The sequence below is a fragment of the Polistes fuscatus genome, unplaced genomic scaffold (assembly GCF_010416935.1).
Source record: "Polistes fuscatus isolate 324 unplaced genomic scaffold, CU_Pfus_HIC Scaffold2, whole genome shotgun sequence".
In the NCBI taxonomy this organism is placed as follows: domain Eukaryota; kingdom Metazoa; phylum Arthropoda; class Insecta; order Hymenoptera; family Vespidae; genus Polistes; species Polistes fuscatus.
The window spans coordinates 17898124-17914155 of NW_025113096.1; the positions used below are offsets into that span (position 1 = coordinate 17898124).

Sequence of the window (16032 nt, forward strand, 5' to 3'; positions counted from 1 at the left end):
GTACTAGTTTTACCAGTAAAATACTGCCTTTCGTCCATTAATCTTGGTTACTTTTGAAATGTAACCATTACAGATTAGAAAACATTATAAAACAAAAAAGAAAAAATTATCCTGATCATATAGTTAAAAAAAATATTATAGTAAAACTATTTTAAGTACGTTAGATTCAACTAAACACGAGTAACAAAAAAATGAATTCATCACAATTGGTATAATAGTTATAGTTCGTTGATAGTCAGTTAGCTGAATACATATTTAATCGAGAATCCATTAAAAAAAAAGTAGATAACATCCAAAGAAAGATATGGACCTTGACTATTCTTCATTTCAACGATTACGTTGATTGTTTCTTCACTTTTAATTCGCGAAGTTATATACACCCGCAGATATACCTGTTCCAATCTTCATGGAATTGAACAGCCTGCAGGTAGTTGGAGTCTCTCTTTCTCCTGAACCATACAAGTCCGTATTGGGCCGATACTATCTTTCAGTCTCTGCGTATACGCCTGGACCCACGGGTACATAACGAGGTTCTTCTTCTCTTTTATTTCTCTTTTTTTTCTTTTCCTTTTTTCTTCTTCTTCTTCTTTTCGGGGATCTTTTTTCTTTTCTCCGCGTCTTCTTAACTTCCACGCTCATTCCTTTTTACCCCACTAGCACCTCTGCACGAAAACAGACGACGAGAACGACGACGTGACTTGTAATGCGAGAAGGTCGGATATAAGCGAAAATAAAAAGCATCCTTCTCAAACCATTTATATATATATATAATAATAATAATAATAAAAATATATATATTATATAAATATATTTTCTTTCTACGAATATATATTCTTTTCTTTTATTTCTCGTCTCATTTCCTATTACTTTATTTTTTTTTCTTCTTTTCTTTTTCGTTTTTCTTTTCATTTGGTTTTGAAGAGATTCAAATTTTCAAGTTCATCGGTTATTGAAATTTCTGCGTGGTCAAGGAGCACTCACTTCTGGTTTGAAATGCTATTTATACGATCGATTTAATAAACTTCAGTGTGTTTGCTCTATTTTAAATATGTATTTTGTGTATATGTAATTAGAAAGTTAAATGAAAATGAGTTCGTAAGTTTTCTCTTTAATAATAACATAACTATACTATTAAGTCTATACTGAAAAAAAATTTGCTATTAAGCAAATATTTAAAATAAATAATATATGTTTGCCAAGATTAATGAACGACTTAATATTGAAAACAATATCTCCGGCGATTGCTTTAAAAATATTCGAAATATGAAGAAATGCAATTGGTTATACTGTAGAGTACGAATATTTTTGAGAGAGAAAGAGAGAGAGAGAGTCTCACTAGATATATTTAATATTTATTAAATAAAATATACGATAGATGAAATAACAAACACAGAGTACGTGTAGCTGTAATAATACTAAATTAAGTTGTAATCAAATGACTGTTTTATTTTTATACAAAAATAATTATTTTATTATTGACATTTATTTATTTACTTAATTTAAGCGTAAAGTTTACGAGATCAATTAGTTAGAAAAATGTAATCGAGAAAAAAAAATATAGCCTTCAACTCGCTTTATTGCCGGGCGACTGCTCTTCCATCTGAGCTACCTAAGGACAACTTTTGGACCAAATTATCGAATAAATTTATCTGAAACCAAACTGACTCTTAGATCAGACAGAAATCCAAATAATACTCTTCTCTCATTTTTGAAAATTACAATACTTGCAGGGACCCTTTGCAAGTGGTTCATCACTCTCAATGAAAGATGATTGGATACTCTAAAATACTAAGTTCAGTTCGATAACTTTCAGATAAAAGGCTTAGAGGAAAACTTGGGCCTCCGGCTGTCTAGACTGGGATTCGAACCCAGGACCTTTCGCTTCCCGAGCGAGCGCTCTACCACCTGAGCTATGAAGACATACGTACATACAGTTCATAATATTCTATATAATATAATGTGTCAAGTTATCCAATAAATTCGTACAATTTGAACTGTATTTTTACTTTTAATTAAAAAAAATAGAACAGACTTATCGATCAACCTAATAGAATATGCATAATTTATTTTATTATGTATAATTATATATTATAACATGTTGGAAAAACCTGCTTTACCGATTGATATTTATATTAATGATGATCTATATATATCGATAATGTATTTCCTTAATTTTCTTAATTGCCGTATGAAACGCTGTTGTATAATTAACTCATTTATCGATAAAAATAATATCACATCATTATTTTCTTGTCGTATATACAGGATGTTAAAAAAAGAATCCAATATTCTTGTCATTTAGAATAAAAAATGTCTATTTAACTTGGATCCTAAAATTCGATGTAACCAATATCTCATTATTTATAAGCGTTTTATATCGTAAGCTCTTAGAAACATATTGTATTTGAACTGTATTCAAAAGAGAGTGTAACATATCAAATAACTTTGATTTGTGTACATATTATTTTTTTTCCGATTCCTTCCTACATATATGTTTACTAAAATCAATAAATGACTCTATGCTTAAAGCAATATAACCAAAATTATATTCTTATAAATAACAAATTGATGTAGTTATAATCAATATTAAACTGTAATGTCCGAATATATTCGGAAGTAACTGTACATATGTATATATAAACGAGACAAATCTTTTAGATAGGATCGAATATATACTACATATTAATATACAAATCTATATAAATATATATATACATGTAAAGATATATGGAGTGAATACAGCATGATCAGACGTTAAACTGTTAGTTAAATATTCGCCTGAAGAAGTTAATTATTATTCTGTCTTTGGAATTATTAGTTGGGCCAAGTAATGGCACACATACCTATACAAACTTACGCAAATTGCTCGGAACGTAAATTACATTTCGATGTTTGCCTTTGCTCCGGACGCTTATAAATCACGGAAGGAATGATGTAACGCGTATGCTACATAGGACAACTTAATACAGTATGTACGTACGTACGTACACCTTTCTAGTAAATGGCAATTAGCCTGCCTAAGCAATATTCTAGTCAGCGTTTTCATTAGCACGCGCTAAGCCACCACGTAGAACGACTGAATTCGCGACACTTCATTTATCTTTAGGTTTCGCGATCTTCACGATTAACTCATAATTACATGCTTCGTATATAATCGTACCTTTCAACGACGCTGAGAATTTCCGTAAATGAACCTTGACGATTGAGAAACAAGCATTGAGATATGTATATATGTATGTATGTATGATCTATGCGAAAAGTAATTAATGTTAACCAGTATGATATTAACGATATGAAGCAAATATTATCGTAAAATACAGTACGTACTATATTACTGTAAAATATCTTACAATTAGTAAAACTACAATAATCAGATGGATATTCATCTATGTATTTATTAAAGTTATAAGAAATGAATTAATAGATCTCTAAAACTGTACGCTTAAATGAAGTAAATAAATTAATGCTCTAGTAATAAAATAGTTATTTGTGTAATAAAATAAAACAGTCATTTGATTACACTACTTAATTCAGTGTCATAGTAACTGCACTTACTTTTTATTTTAATTTTTATGACACAATTTATATACACGCTTTTCGAAAATATTGCCACAGTTAACTGGTTAATTAAATGATTAAGATTAAATGACTTCTTCGAATTCAAGGTCATCTATTTGAGTTAACTTACACTAAGGGTGGCCAACCTTTTACATATCTTGCGCTATTTTTGGATATACGTGATTGGATACGCCATAAAACTTCGATAAATTTTGTTGATTTCCTCATACTTTTAAAAAATTAGAATAATTTTAAGCTGAAACTTATTCGAAAAACAACAATGTAATGGGATTACCATAAAATAAATATTCGAATTCATCTAGAACTTTCATAGGATCTTTTCGCATTTGTCTGATCTCTCGTGCATCGTTTTGATAAAAGGAAACATTTTAACTTTATTTTATTCTTATTACCTATCAACAGGGGGGTTCAAAAACCGATAAAAAAAAAAAGAAACGTTTATCCAAAGTATGGACGTTCTCGTTGGTGCTAAACATTTAATGGACAACAAACACGAAGATATCAACTTGACCAGAGATGAGAGCATTTAAGAGATTTCTTTTTCAATCTTAAGGTATCTAAAAAAACGAATATGGTAAAAGCAGTGACGTCTCGTGGCTTGGAGTCATTTGGGTGCTGGAACTTTCCAACAAAACATTCACACAAATAATACAACATATATGTGTTTAAATAAAATATCAAAATTATAGTAAAAATTAAACGTGAAAAAAAATAATGTTTGCTACCGAAAAAATTATACATTTTCATATAATTAATAAATACTTAAGAATAATAAAAACTGAAATAAACTTAAAAGTAAAAAGTTCTTAGTAAAAATATTTTAAAAAATGTATACTTGTTGGATTGTTACATGAATAAATAAATATTATTTATTGTTGATAAAATTATACAGTTTGGTATAATTAGAAACTTCTAAGAAATAAGATCTGTTCTTCTCTTTTATTTGAAATGAAATCTAAATATAAACAATAATAGAACTATACCAAGGACAGTGAGAAATTACGATAATATTTTGTATCTTACTAAAACGCTTACATGTTTACATCCTTAGAATATGACAGTGCTGTTAACACAATGCTATAACATCCTTCGCTTTTCTGAGTTCCTTAAAATAGATTTTTATTTTTTATATCAAATAAAATAATTTTATAGAATTGTTAATGATAAAATATAAATGTTACAATTCAATATTCAATTACAATAATTAATAAAATATATTATCATATAATTATGTATATATATATTTTTATATTTTTATTATGTTTATTATATTTTTTATTATATATTAAATTTTTATTATTTTTTATATCAAATAAAATAACTTTATGGAATTGCTAATGATAAAATATAAATGTTACAATTCAATATTAAATTACAATAATATAATTATATAATAATAATATATTAAATATTAAATAATTAATATTATAATTAATTATTATAATTATATATATAAATTATAGAATTATATAAATATAATATAAATCTAAATTAATAAATATATATTTAAAATATTAATATATATATATAATATTAAAATATTGTATATATATATTTATTTATTTATTATTTATTTATTTATTATTTATTATTTATTATTTATTTATTATTTATTTATAAATATATATTTATATCGAAAGGAAAAAAAAATAATAAAGGATACTGTAGTACCATAGTTTCTATGGATGAACCGTTATGATTTTAAGTAAGAAAGAGAGCGTAACAGAGGGTTAAATAGATGTAAGAAAGAGAAGGAATATCATGGAAGAGCTGTTACTGAAGACACCAAGATACGACATTCCTGGCGTTATTTCTGGTAATTAAGATTACATAGCTATAGTAGATTTTCATTGGAGACAGGTTGTCGCGTGTTTCGAAGTTACCTTTAACGCCCTAGTCATATGTTGCTTCCCAAAACTGTTTCTCATTTTTTTTCTTCCTTTATTTCAGTCTTATCTTAAGGCACTTACCGAAACTATGCCGAACTTCAACACCTTATCTCGAAATGTGGAATCATCGTATCTGCGGTACCGGAAACATCTGCAGTGAGCCTTGTGGCTCACCGGAGACGATAACAACCTCGTTTAGGAATGCTTGTAAATGCGTGATCAGAGTCGCACAACTCACAATCAGTAGTGGCGGTTAATTTTATCCGAACTTCTTTTCGTTATCTTGTTACAGGCGAGAGCATCGACACAATCGAAGTAGGCAAGGAAAACCTTTATTGATTTTGTTTTTTATCTTCTTCCACATTTTATTTCCCTTTTTATTTGTTCACTTTTTCTAACACTGAAACCAACGAGCGCGATCAAACGACCGTGTCTTGTGATAGGTAAAAAAAATGCGGGAATTTGTAAGAATCTTGTAAATTGTAAAAAATCAACTGGAAACGAATATAATGTACATTAATTATTTGTAAGTATAACAAAATATTTTGTTTAATACACGATTAGTAGAGATCCTTTTCTGTATTAAGATATAGAATTTTTTTTAAAGCGATTATTTGACTATTTACGATAGAAATAGGTATATGTGAAATGTCGGTAGGTTTAGTGCAAAATATTTTTCGATAGCATTATGAAAAATAAATAATGAGTATAGATAAATATTTTTTTTATTATAAATCCAGTAATAACGTCGATTATTTAAAATAATGTGAAGATTTATTCGTTTCAGTAGTCGAATACTTAATTACAGTTATTAAATAGTATGGATTTTGTACATGTTTAAAATAAATAATATATGTTTGCCAAGATTAATGAATGATTTAATATTGAAAACAATATCTCCGGCGATTGCTTTATAAATATTCGAAATATGAAGAAATGTAATTGGTTATACTGTAGAGTACGAATATTTTTGAGAGAGAAAGAGAGAGAGAGTCTCACTAGATATATTTAATATTTATTATATGAAATATACGATAGATGAAATAACAAACACAGAGTACGTGTAGCTGTAATAATATTAAATTAAGTTGTAATCAAATGACTGTTTTATTTTTAAACAAAAATAATTATTTTATTATTGACATTTATTTATTTATTTAATTTAAGCGTAAAGTTTACGAGATCAATTAGTTAGAAAAATGTAAACGAGAAAAAAAAATATAGCCTTCAACTCGCTTTATTTTCGGGCGACTGCTCTTCCATCTGAGCTACCTAAGGACAACTTTTGGACCAAATTATCGAATAAGACTAATCTGAAACAAACGCTCCTATATTAGTACAAATCCATATACCAATTCTTTCATTCCTGAAAATTACAATACTTGGAAAGGTTTCCCTTTGCAAGTTGTTTATTCTCAAAGAAAGAATGATTGGAAGCTATACGTACTAAGTATACGAGGTTCCTTTCAGATAAATCAAATATGACAATTTGGGCCTCGGATGCCTAGACTGGGATTCGAACCCAGGACCTTTCGTTTCCCGAGCGAGCACTCTACTACCTGAGCTATGAAGACATACGTACATACAGTTCTTAATATTGTATATAATATGATGAGTCAAGTTAACGAATAAATTCGTACAATTTAAATCGTATTTTTTACTTTTTATTAGAAAAAATAGAACAGACATATCGACCAACCTAATAGAATATGCATAATTTATTTTATTATGTATAATTATATATTATTACATATTTTGTTGGAAAAACCTGCTTTACCGATTGATATTTATATTAATGATGATCTATATATCGATAATGTATTCCTTAATTTTCTTAATTGCCGCATGAAGCGCTGTTGTATAGTTAACTCATCTATCGATAAAAAGAATATCAAATCATTATCTTCATGTCGTATATACAGGACGTTAAAAAAGAATTCAATATTCTTATCATTTAGAATAAAAAATGTCTATTTAACTTGGATCCTAAAATTCGATGTAACAATAGCTTATTATTTATAAGCGTTTTATATCGTAAGCTCTTAGAAACATATTATATTTGCACAGAGGAATTTTCTTAATAATTCACTATTTCTAGGAATTTTTGAAAGCGTATGTGAATTTATGATCTGTCATTCAATGTCATTGAAGATTGAAAATGTTAACTATAAATAATTACTTTACTAATTTTCAGATTATTTAAATAAAAAATATCTTTTCTTTTATTTTGAAAACTAATTTTAAGTAACTTTAGTCGTGCAGTTCTATCGATACTGAACATTCGTCACTGAATCGTTTTAAAATTATAGGTCGTTACTTTAATAACGGATTGAATTGGAATTGTTTATTTTTACTACTCACTTTTCGAAAATGTTTACATTATCTAGTTAAAATTTATAATTTTGCCTTATTTTATACTTTAACAAATTAATATGGCTACTTCATGTGATATTTAATTCATGAATTACTTCATTTAGTAACGAATTTTATTTTTTATCATTAACATATAGGAATATCTTTTAAGAGAATTTGTAAAACAAACAACAATGAGTACCCAAATGTTTGAAACAAATCGATTTGACCGGTAGTGACAGATTTACTGTTCATTAAAATACTTGAAGTTTTTATATAATTGTTGACAGTACCGACCCCAATAATACAAAACTTTTATATTATGTTTATTCATAGTGGTAAAAAGTTCTCATTATTCAGAATGATTCAGCTAACATAAGACCGACCACCCGAATAGCTTCTACAAATTTTGGTGATAGGAAAAAATCTTTCGAGCCAAAGTTGTTTGTTATAGAGGGATCGGTCGTGTTATGGGAAACATTTTTTCCAAGGTGTAGAGACGTAACAGATTCGAAGGTAATCATCATTTTCTTAAATGGGATTATAAATTTTTTAACATCTACAATTGTATACCTTTCAAAAACAATTTTAACAGTTATCTATATTTAAGATCATGGGCATAAAAAAAAATCGAAAAATTACACACAATTTACACACAATGTATAGTGTTTCACAGTTTTATTCATCAAACTGAAATGTTATTATTATTAATTATTTATGAATAGATAAATATTCGTGGATATTTTAAATAGATGATCAGCATCTTTAATATGAACAATCTTACGTCAAAGCTTAATATTCATACGTTGTTTTTACTAATATTAATAATATAAAAATACTCACTATGTACTTAAAATATTTACAAATGCAGTATTAATAAGTATAATACTAACAACATTGATAACATACTATTGTAATACTTTATCATAAATAATTATTATTTATTAAAAATTTTGTTGAAAAATTGTTTAAAAACAACAATTTAATGAATAGTAGCCTTTATCTTTAATAATTTGTTTTTATCTTTAACTCGTTCTTTTTAATTTTCATTGTTCTTTTTTAATTTTATTTTACAAAAATTTCTCAGACGGTAAAGATTACAGACACTTTGACATCTTGATTTAACTTCTTTTTTTTTATATTTTATCGTACAATTTGTTCTTTAGTTGCCTCCTCGAACAGGTTCTACTACTTAGTCGCTACCTTTTTTTATGAATCATGCTTATCTAACTACTCAGTTAGAAAAGGATTCCGCGAATGATGAATATTTTAGGAATTTTTTCTTTCACTAATTGATTCGTCAATTCTCTCAAAATTCAGTGACATTTACGAAGCTTCCGTCGAATTCTTTAAAAGCTGTCAAGATTATTATTAAAATGTTTCATGCGTGTAAAACGATACGAGAAGAAATTTTATAATAATTTTTTTTCTATTTTTTATTATTATTTTATTATTCATTTTATTCGTTTTATTATTCGTAGTTAAACAATGACGTTAAGTTTGAAGTAGGTCGCAATGAAATTATGATTACATGTAAATAAAAACGTTGATAATGAATAGTATGCCGCCATCTTGAATACGACAATGCTTGCTTTGTTCCCACATTAACCTCATTTAATAGATTATATTCTTCGTGTGGGACTTTCGATGGATCTCAAAGACGACTATAGAAGTCTAAGAGAAGTGTCCACTCTTTTTCATTTCATTTTATACGTGCGTACGTTATATTGAAAGAAAAAGAGAAAAAAAAAAAAAGAAAGAGAGAAAGAGAAAGGGAAAAGGAAAAGGAAAAGGAAAAGGAGGGCCAATCCACTCAATTCTATTCTCATACCTACTTTTACTTGAATCTGACGTTGACGAGTACCAAGTGCGACGTCCTGGAGAGTCTTGACTACAAAGATGACGTCTAGAGTTCTCTTGGCCTCGTTCTCTACCTTTGGTTAACTCCTTGAAAGAAATATGCGTAGAACTTAACTTTACATTTATCATTTTTATTGTACGAACCAAATATAAAGAATGATTAGATGTAGGGAAATAATTATTTGATGTTTCATTTAAATCGTATATAATCAATTGTTCTTATTTCATAGTTGGATATATCAAGAATTATGTCTTATGATAGATATTTAAAAGTAAATAAGAATTGAGGTTATGTTTTTCATTTTTATTGTGGAAAGAAAATGCAAAAAATAATAAAGTTTAATATATTAGATAAGAGAAAAATAAATCCATTATTTTTACGTTTATTTCAAGACAAAAATAATGAATTTTTTTATTCCCTAACCTAATAATAGTGACTGGCACTAAGTTTGTTCGTGACGCTACGAGGGTCACTGGTGACCCCCAATTAGATAAATGCGTTGCACACGATTAAACATTTTAACTTATATGTCCTACATAATTATGCAACAAAAAAAACATGGTATTTGATGTACTAATAAAATATAAAGTATTTTTATAAATAAATTATTTTTATAATTAATATAGAAAATAATTATATAATAGGTATATAAATCCTTGTTTTATTTTTTGATTATATCCATTAAAAATATTTACAATTTCAAAAAAAAAAAAAAATACAACTCGATTGTAGTTCAGTTCGTTCTCAAAATAGAAAAACAAAAACGTTAATAATAACTATCTTAAAAAAGAAACCATAATATCCAAGAATTATTTCCATAAGTATTACCATGAATTAAGAAATAAAATCATAATATATTACAAGGTATATTATATACGATTCGAACAATTCTATCTTAAGTATATACATTAATTTTGATGTTAAAAATAAAAGATAATAATTAGAAGATCATTGAGGGGTACGCTGCCATTTTGTCAGGATTTTGATCAAAGAGCGGCACACGTTGACGTTTCACGTTTCGAAGAGCCGCCAATCTGAAAGACTCGTCTTGAATTGAGAAAGAAGGAGGAGGAGGAGAAAAAAGGGGCAAATTTCCGATCGGAGATCAGCCGATGCAATCTGAATGCACAGCTCGATAATCCTGCAGGTAAAAGCGACTCGTCTTGAAGGACAATGTTAAGCCGTTTAGATCAAACGGATAAGCATATCCACCTTGAACGTTTCCTAGTGATGGACATACATACCATCGAACCCTTTTACCCGCTTTGATACTTTCATTATCATAATTATCAGTCTTATCATGAATTTTCTTTTTTTAAAAATATCCCCTTGATTTTACAAATCGACACTTTTGTTTTTGTATTATTATATTTTTTTGTGAAAAAATATTTTCTTATAGTGAGGTTATTTACTTGTTAAACAAAAGTTTCTAATGTTTCTAGTTTCTATTATCTTCAAATATTTTCTTCAAATATTCTAATTAAATATTATAATTATTTTTACGATTTTTTCTTACATTTCCATCAGAAAATATTGTATTATTATTAGGTTGGCTAATAAATAAAATTTAAACTTTTTATTCAAATTTTAATAAAAAATTCTTACAAATTTGAATATCTTGTTTATTAAATATACATTTAAAAATATTTCCTTGTACCAATATTAGATTTCTGTATATTTAACTGATTTTTATACAAAGTGTAATGTACTCTATAGATTAATTTAATTTGTATGCTCAATTATTTCTACCCTAACATTTTTTACCCTACAATTTCTTTATCCTTAACCTATTCCCATGAACAATCATTCTGACACATCCGTCTACTCCCGTGTCTCTAACTCCCGTATACATTTCTATAATGATAAATTTATAATAATCAATTATAAATGTTTGTAATAAAATAATCTAAATTTTTCATAAATAATTTTATAATTGTAAAATATGTTTAAAATACCTAAACAAATGTTCCCCTAATTAACAAATTTCAATATAAAACGAATACCCTTTTGAAACATCTGATCAATCATTGAAATACATAATAACAAAATAACGTCATCATTATACTTCACCCACACACGTAATAAGTTCATTTAAATGATACATGTCACTTAATCTCTAACCAATCGATTTAATTTGTTAAACGAAATGATGATTTCTGACTTGTAAGATGAAAAAAGATGGTTCGTCGCGTGCCTAAGATTACCAATTAAGAGCTTTCACCAAATCTATTTGGTGCACAATATTCTTCTTTCATTCTATACGATATCTAACGTCAACTGTTCGACTGTCAGTTTTTTGTTCGTCCAATCGGCCACACCTTCGTCGACAGATACGAACGAAGAAAGAATAAAACACCATAAAAGAAAGAAAAAAAAAGAGAGAAGGAAATAGAATGACCGACATCATAGAGAAGTTGTTCAGTTGTCCATCGAATAACCCAGCTGTCGAGATAAAATGACGGATAATTCGACCGGTCGATCGTTCACCCGATGATGGATCTGTTCTCGACTATTATTTATTTTTTTCTACCCTAGGTCTTCTTAAACTTTTCGATTTATAAGACCTGACACGGTTTTCCTAGACATGATCAACGATGGGAAAATGTATTTATCTTCGTTTCTAAAACATCTACTTTGATATTCACAGTAACATTTTATCATATAATTGACTACATTGAGAAAGTTTCATGACAGTCGTTTGTTGGTGATACTAAAAGTGTTTCATGACATAAATTGTCCGCTTCGAAATATTTCAATGTGTTTTGATGTATTACAATAGTAGCTCGTAGGTTGACATTATAGAGGTATTGTTTTAACATCTTCGAAAATTTTAAATATGAAATCAGAAACCCATTTTGACGAATTTAAAGAAGAGATCTGAACATTTTTGAGCCTAAAACGGTATATAAAACCATAATACTCAAAACTTTTTAACCCACCAACTTTCGAACCTCTTTTTCATGCGTTAGGTTCAAGACTTTGCAGTCCTTGTCGTATTAAGCTCAGGATTTTTCAACCCATCCATGTATATTTTTCCTATAAATTTAACTACAGTTCTTAGTTATGAAATTTAAATCTGAAATTGAAATATCCCTAGATAAAACGCGCCATCTAGACTACATTGACGCATTTATTAGCGATATAAAACTCGCCAACTGGAGTATCATCAGAAGAGTATAAGTCAACAAAACACAAATCCTCCAATAATAAATAAAACACCTGGAAGAGAAACAAAAATATAATTAAATTAAATCAATAAATTTACTATTGAGACACCTTGTACCTTCATATAAATAATAATTAGAATTAGAAAGTATAACATTGTCATTATCTTAATAAATAACTCATCACTTTAACAATTCTTCGTATAAATAACTAATTATTTATCGTTTAAACTACGAAATAATTCTAACCTGTCTCTTTCTATCTTTTCTCTCTCTCTCTTTCTCCCTAAACTGAACGTACCAACTAGTTTTCTTACCCATACGACGTGGGGCGTTTCAAGTCGTGGCAAGAATTATTATATCATGTTTCTTCGTTAAGACCGATCGCTGACAATGAATAATTCATAAGATACTTAACCGTATCGGTGCTTCGATCTTATCTCTAATAACACGAAGGCACACGTTGCTGAGTCAAGAATCAACGGTTTTACGCGGAAAGTGCTCACTCTTCTCGTCTTTCTTTCTCTCTTTCGATGCAGTGGCGGATCAAGTCAAGTGGGGGCCCCGAGCGGTAAAAATTTCGCAACCCTTAATAACCCTTAAACTGAACTTAGGAAAATAAAGTTTTAGAAAAAAACTCCCATTAGATTATTAACAAAAAATAGAAAGTAAATAAAATAAAAAATTTCATACTAATCGCTAGTATTTAATCCACCTCTTCTATAATGTTGCTCAAGAATGCTCTTGAAAGAGGGAAATCGTTTGGTGATTAGTTTACATAAATAATCTTTTTAATGAAACACATATTTTAATAATAAAATAAAGTATTTATATTTTTAAAGAATAAGGAAGAACCCATTAGCTGTAAAAAGATTTTGATAGCAACAAAGAGTGATTAATCGATGAAGAGATAATGATGCTGCGAATTTTAATATCAGTAATCAGTAAATCAATTTAAATCAACAGATATAATATATCAATAATTGCATGTTGTTTACATATATACAACAACACATTAAATGAACTTATTAAAAAAAAAAAACAGAATTTTTATCGGACCCTAATGAAAAGACATTTTAAAACCTTAAGGCTCTTTGGTATTCTGAGACCCTACACAGCCGGTTAGTTCACTTACTACTTAATCCGCCACTGTCTCGATATGGGTATTACATTTTAAACAGAGGCTGACATTTTTACCATTGGATCCATCATCCATCATCGACTCGGTCTTTCGATTGACTCGTTAGGTCGTTAACAGAATTGAAAAGATAGAGGAAGAATAAGAAGAACAGAAAGAGAGAGAGAGAAAGGAAGAGAGAGAAAGTGAGAACGTAGTCCAGTCAACTCGGGCCATCTCCTTCGAATCTCAGCAGATTTGGTGGAAACTTGATATAAGGGTAAATAGACGACGCTGAATCGAATGGTGCTAATTTTTTTGAGGTGGAAAGTGCCGTTTTTGAGAAAAAGGGTAAAAAAGGGTCAAAAATAACTTTATCTTAGAATCTAGCATTTAATCGAAAAAAGTTTTCAAACAAAAGTTGTAGAAAATTGAAAAATACTAAAAAAATGTTCTATGAGTTATCTTCGTATTTTCAAAAATAAGCGCATAGAATTGGATTGAAGATGGGAAAAAAAATTGTAAGAGTGGGAGGAAAGCAAGCTTATCCCTCCGTCGCGTTTTACACGCGAGCGAGCTAGTGTGCGTGCGAGCGTCCGTGTGCACTAACACAAACGAAGGATCTTCGGCAATCTTCGGGACTCTCGGTCTTGAATGCAAGTGAGAGTGAGAGAAGAAACCGATATTTCCCTTTTCTATTTGTTTAGGCGATAACGAGTATTATTGTCCTTGGGAGCGTTCTAATATTCTCTTTTCATATATTTCTTTCGGTAGCAAGAATTTTACGTCTTGGCCATCGAGCGTCGTGCGTTTTGTATACGAGTGCGAGTGAGAAAGAAAACCGATATTTCTCTCTTCTATTTTTTCTTTCGGTAGCGAGAATTTTTCGTTTTGGCCATCGTGCGTCGAGCGTTCTATATATCTATATATATCGGCGTATAAGCGCGGCACTTTTAAATCGTATCTTGATGCTTATGGCACGCCGTTTCTTTATTTATTGTCAAAAATATGAACCTTGAGTAAAAAAAATAATTCATTTTAACAGAAACTATTATTATTTAGTTGAGAGTAAAAATAATGAATTAATTTTGTGTCTCGCCATAAAATTAATTAGAAAATTAATTGATATAAATTCTTTGCCTCACAAAAATTAAATTGTATATTTTTGTAAAATATAATGAAAATAGTAGTGTAAATAGTAAAAAATGTTTGTATTTCTGAAATTGTAAAGAAATTAAATAGGTTTATTTTTCGCGGTGTCCTAGGTGATTTCTTATTAAAATGAAAATTATGTTTTACTCAATGATGATTCGAACATTTAACGAAAATAAGAAGAGACAGTGTTTTTATGAAACACAAAATCTAATTTTTTATTAAATTGCTACGAAAGGGTATTCGATTTCTTCATAGTCTTCCTGCTCATTTTCATCATATTGATTAAAATCAGAATCCTCGGGTCCAGTTGTTCGACAATATCGAGGAATTCATTTCTTGCCATATCTTCGACATCCTCGTCTCTTCTTTCTTCGAATCTCAGCTGAATCTCGACTGTGCTAGTGGAAAAGTTGGAGCAGGATTGTTCTCCAAATATTTACAAAATGGGTGCAAAGTAGCCCACTTTTTCGGCAGCTGCACCGCAAAGATTTGCAGTCTCCCGTGCACGCACATTGTACCTACCGACATATACATGAGTAAACATTTAAGGAAAATGATTAAGAATTGCATGCGCATAGAATGTATATGATTTTTTGTATAGTTCATTTCAAATTCGCGAAACATTAATCGAACGGTAAAGACTTTAAAAATTCGTGAATTTTTGGAATAATCATTGAGTCGTGCAAATTTTTGCAAAATTCCAAATATTTACTAATTGTTGTTTTCTTCTTCGATTCAAGTTTAACAAAAGTAACGTTGGCGTTCAATTTACAAGATAAAATATTAGGAAATATTAGTAAAATATTTGGAATTTGCAAAAATTTGAGCACGACTCAATGATTATTCCAAAAATGTCACGAATTTTTAAAGTCTTTACCGTTCGATAATGTTTCGCGAATTTGAATGACTATCAAA

At 28.7% G+C, this 16032-nt stretch overlaps 1 non-coding gene across 1 annotated transcript; it reads right to left on the reverse strand.

The window, feature by feature from the left end:
* Positions 1–1847: 1847 nt before the first annotated feature.
* On the reverse strand, positions 1848–1920 carry Trnap-ggg. The gene has a single exon. It is a non-coding gene; the product is annotated as a tRNA-Pro (tRNA).
* Positions 1921–16032: the final 14112 nt, after the last annotated feature.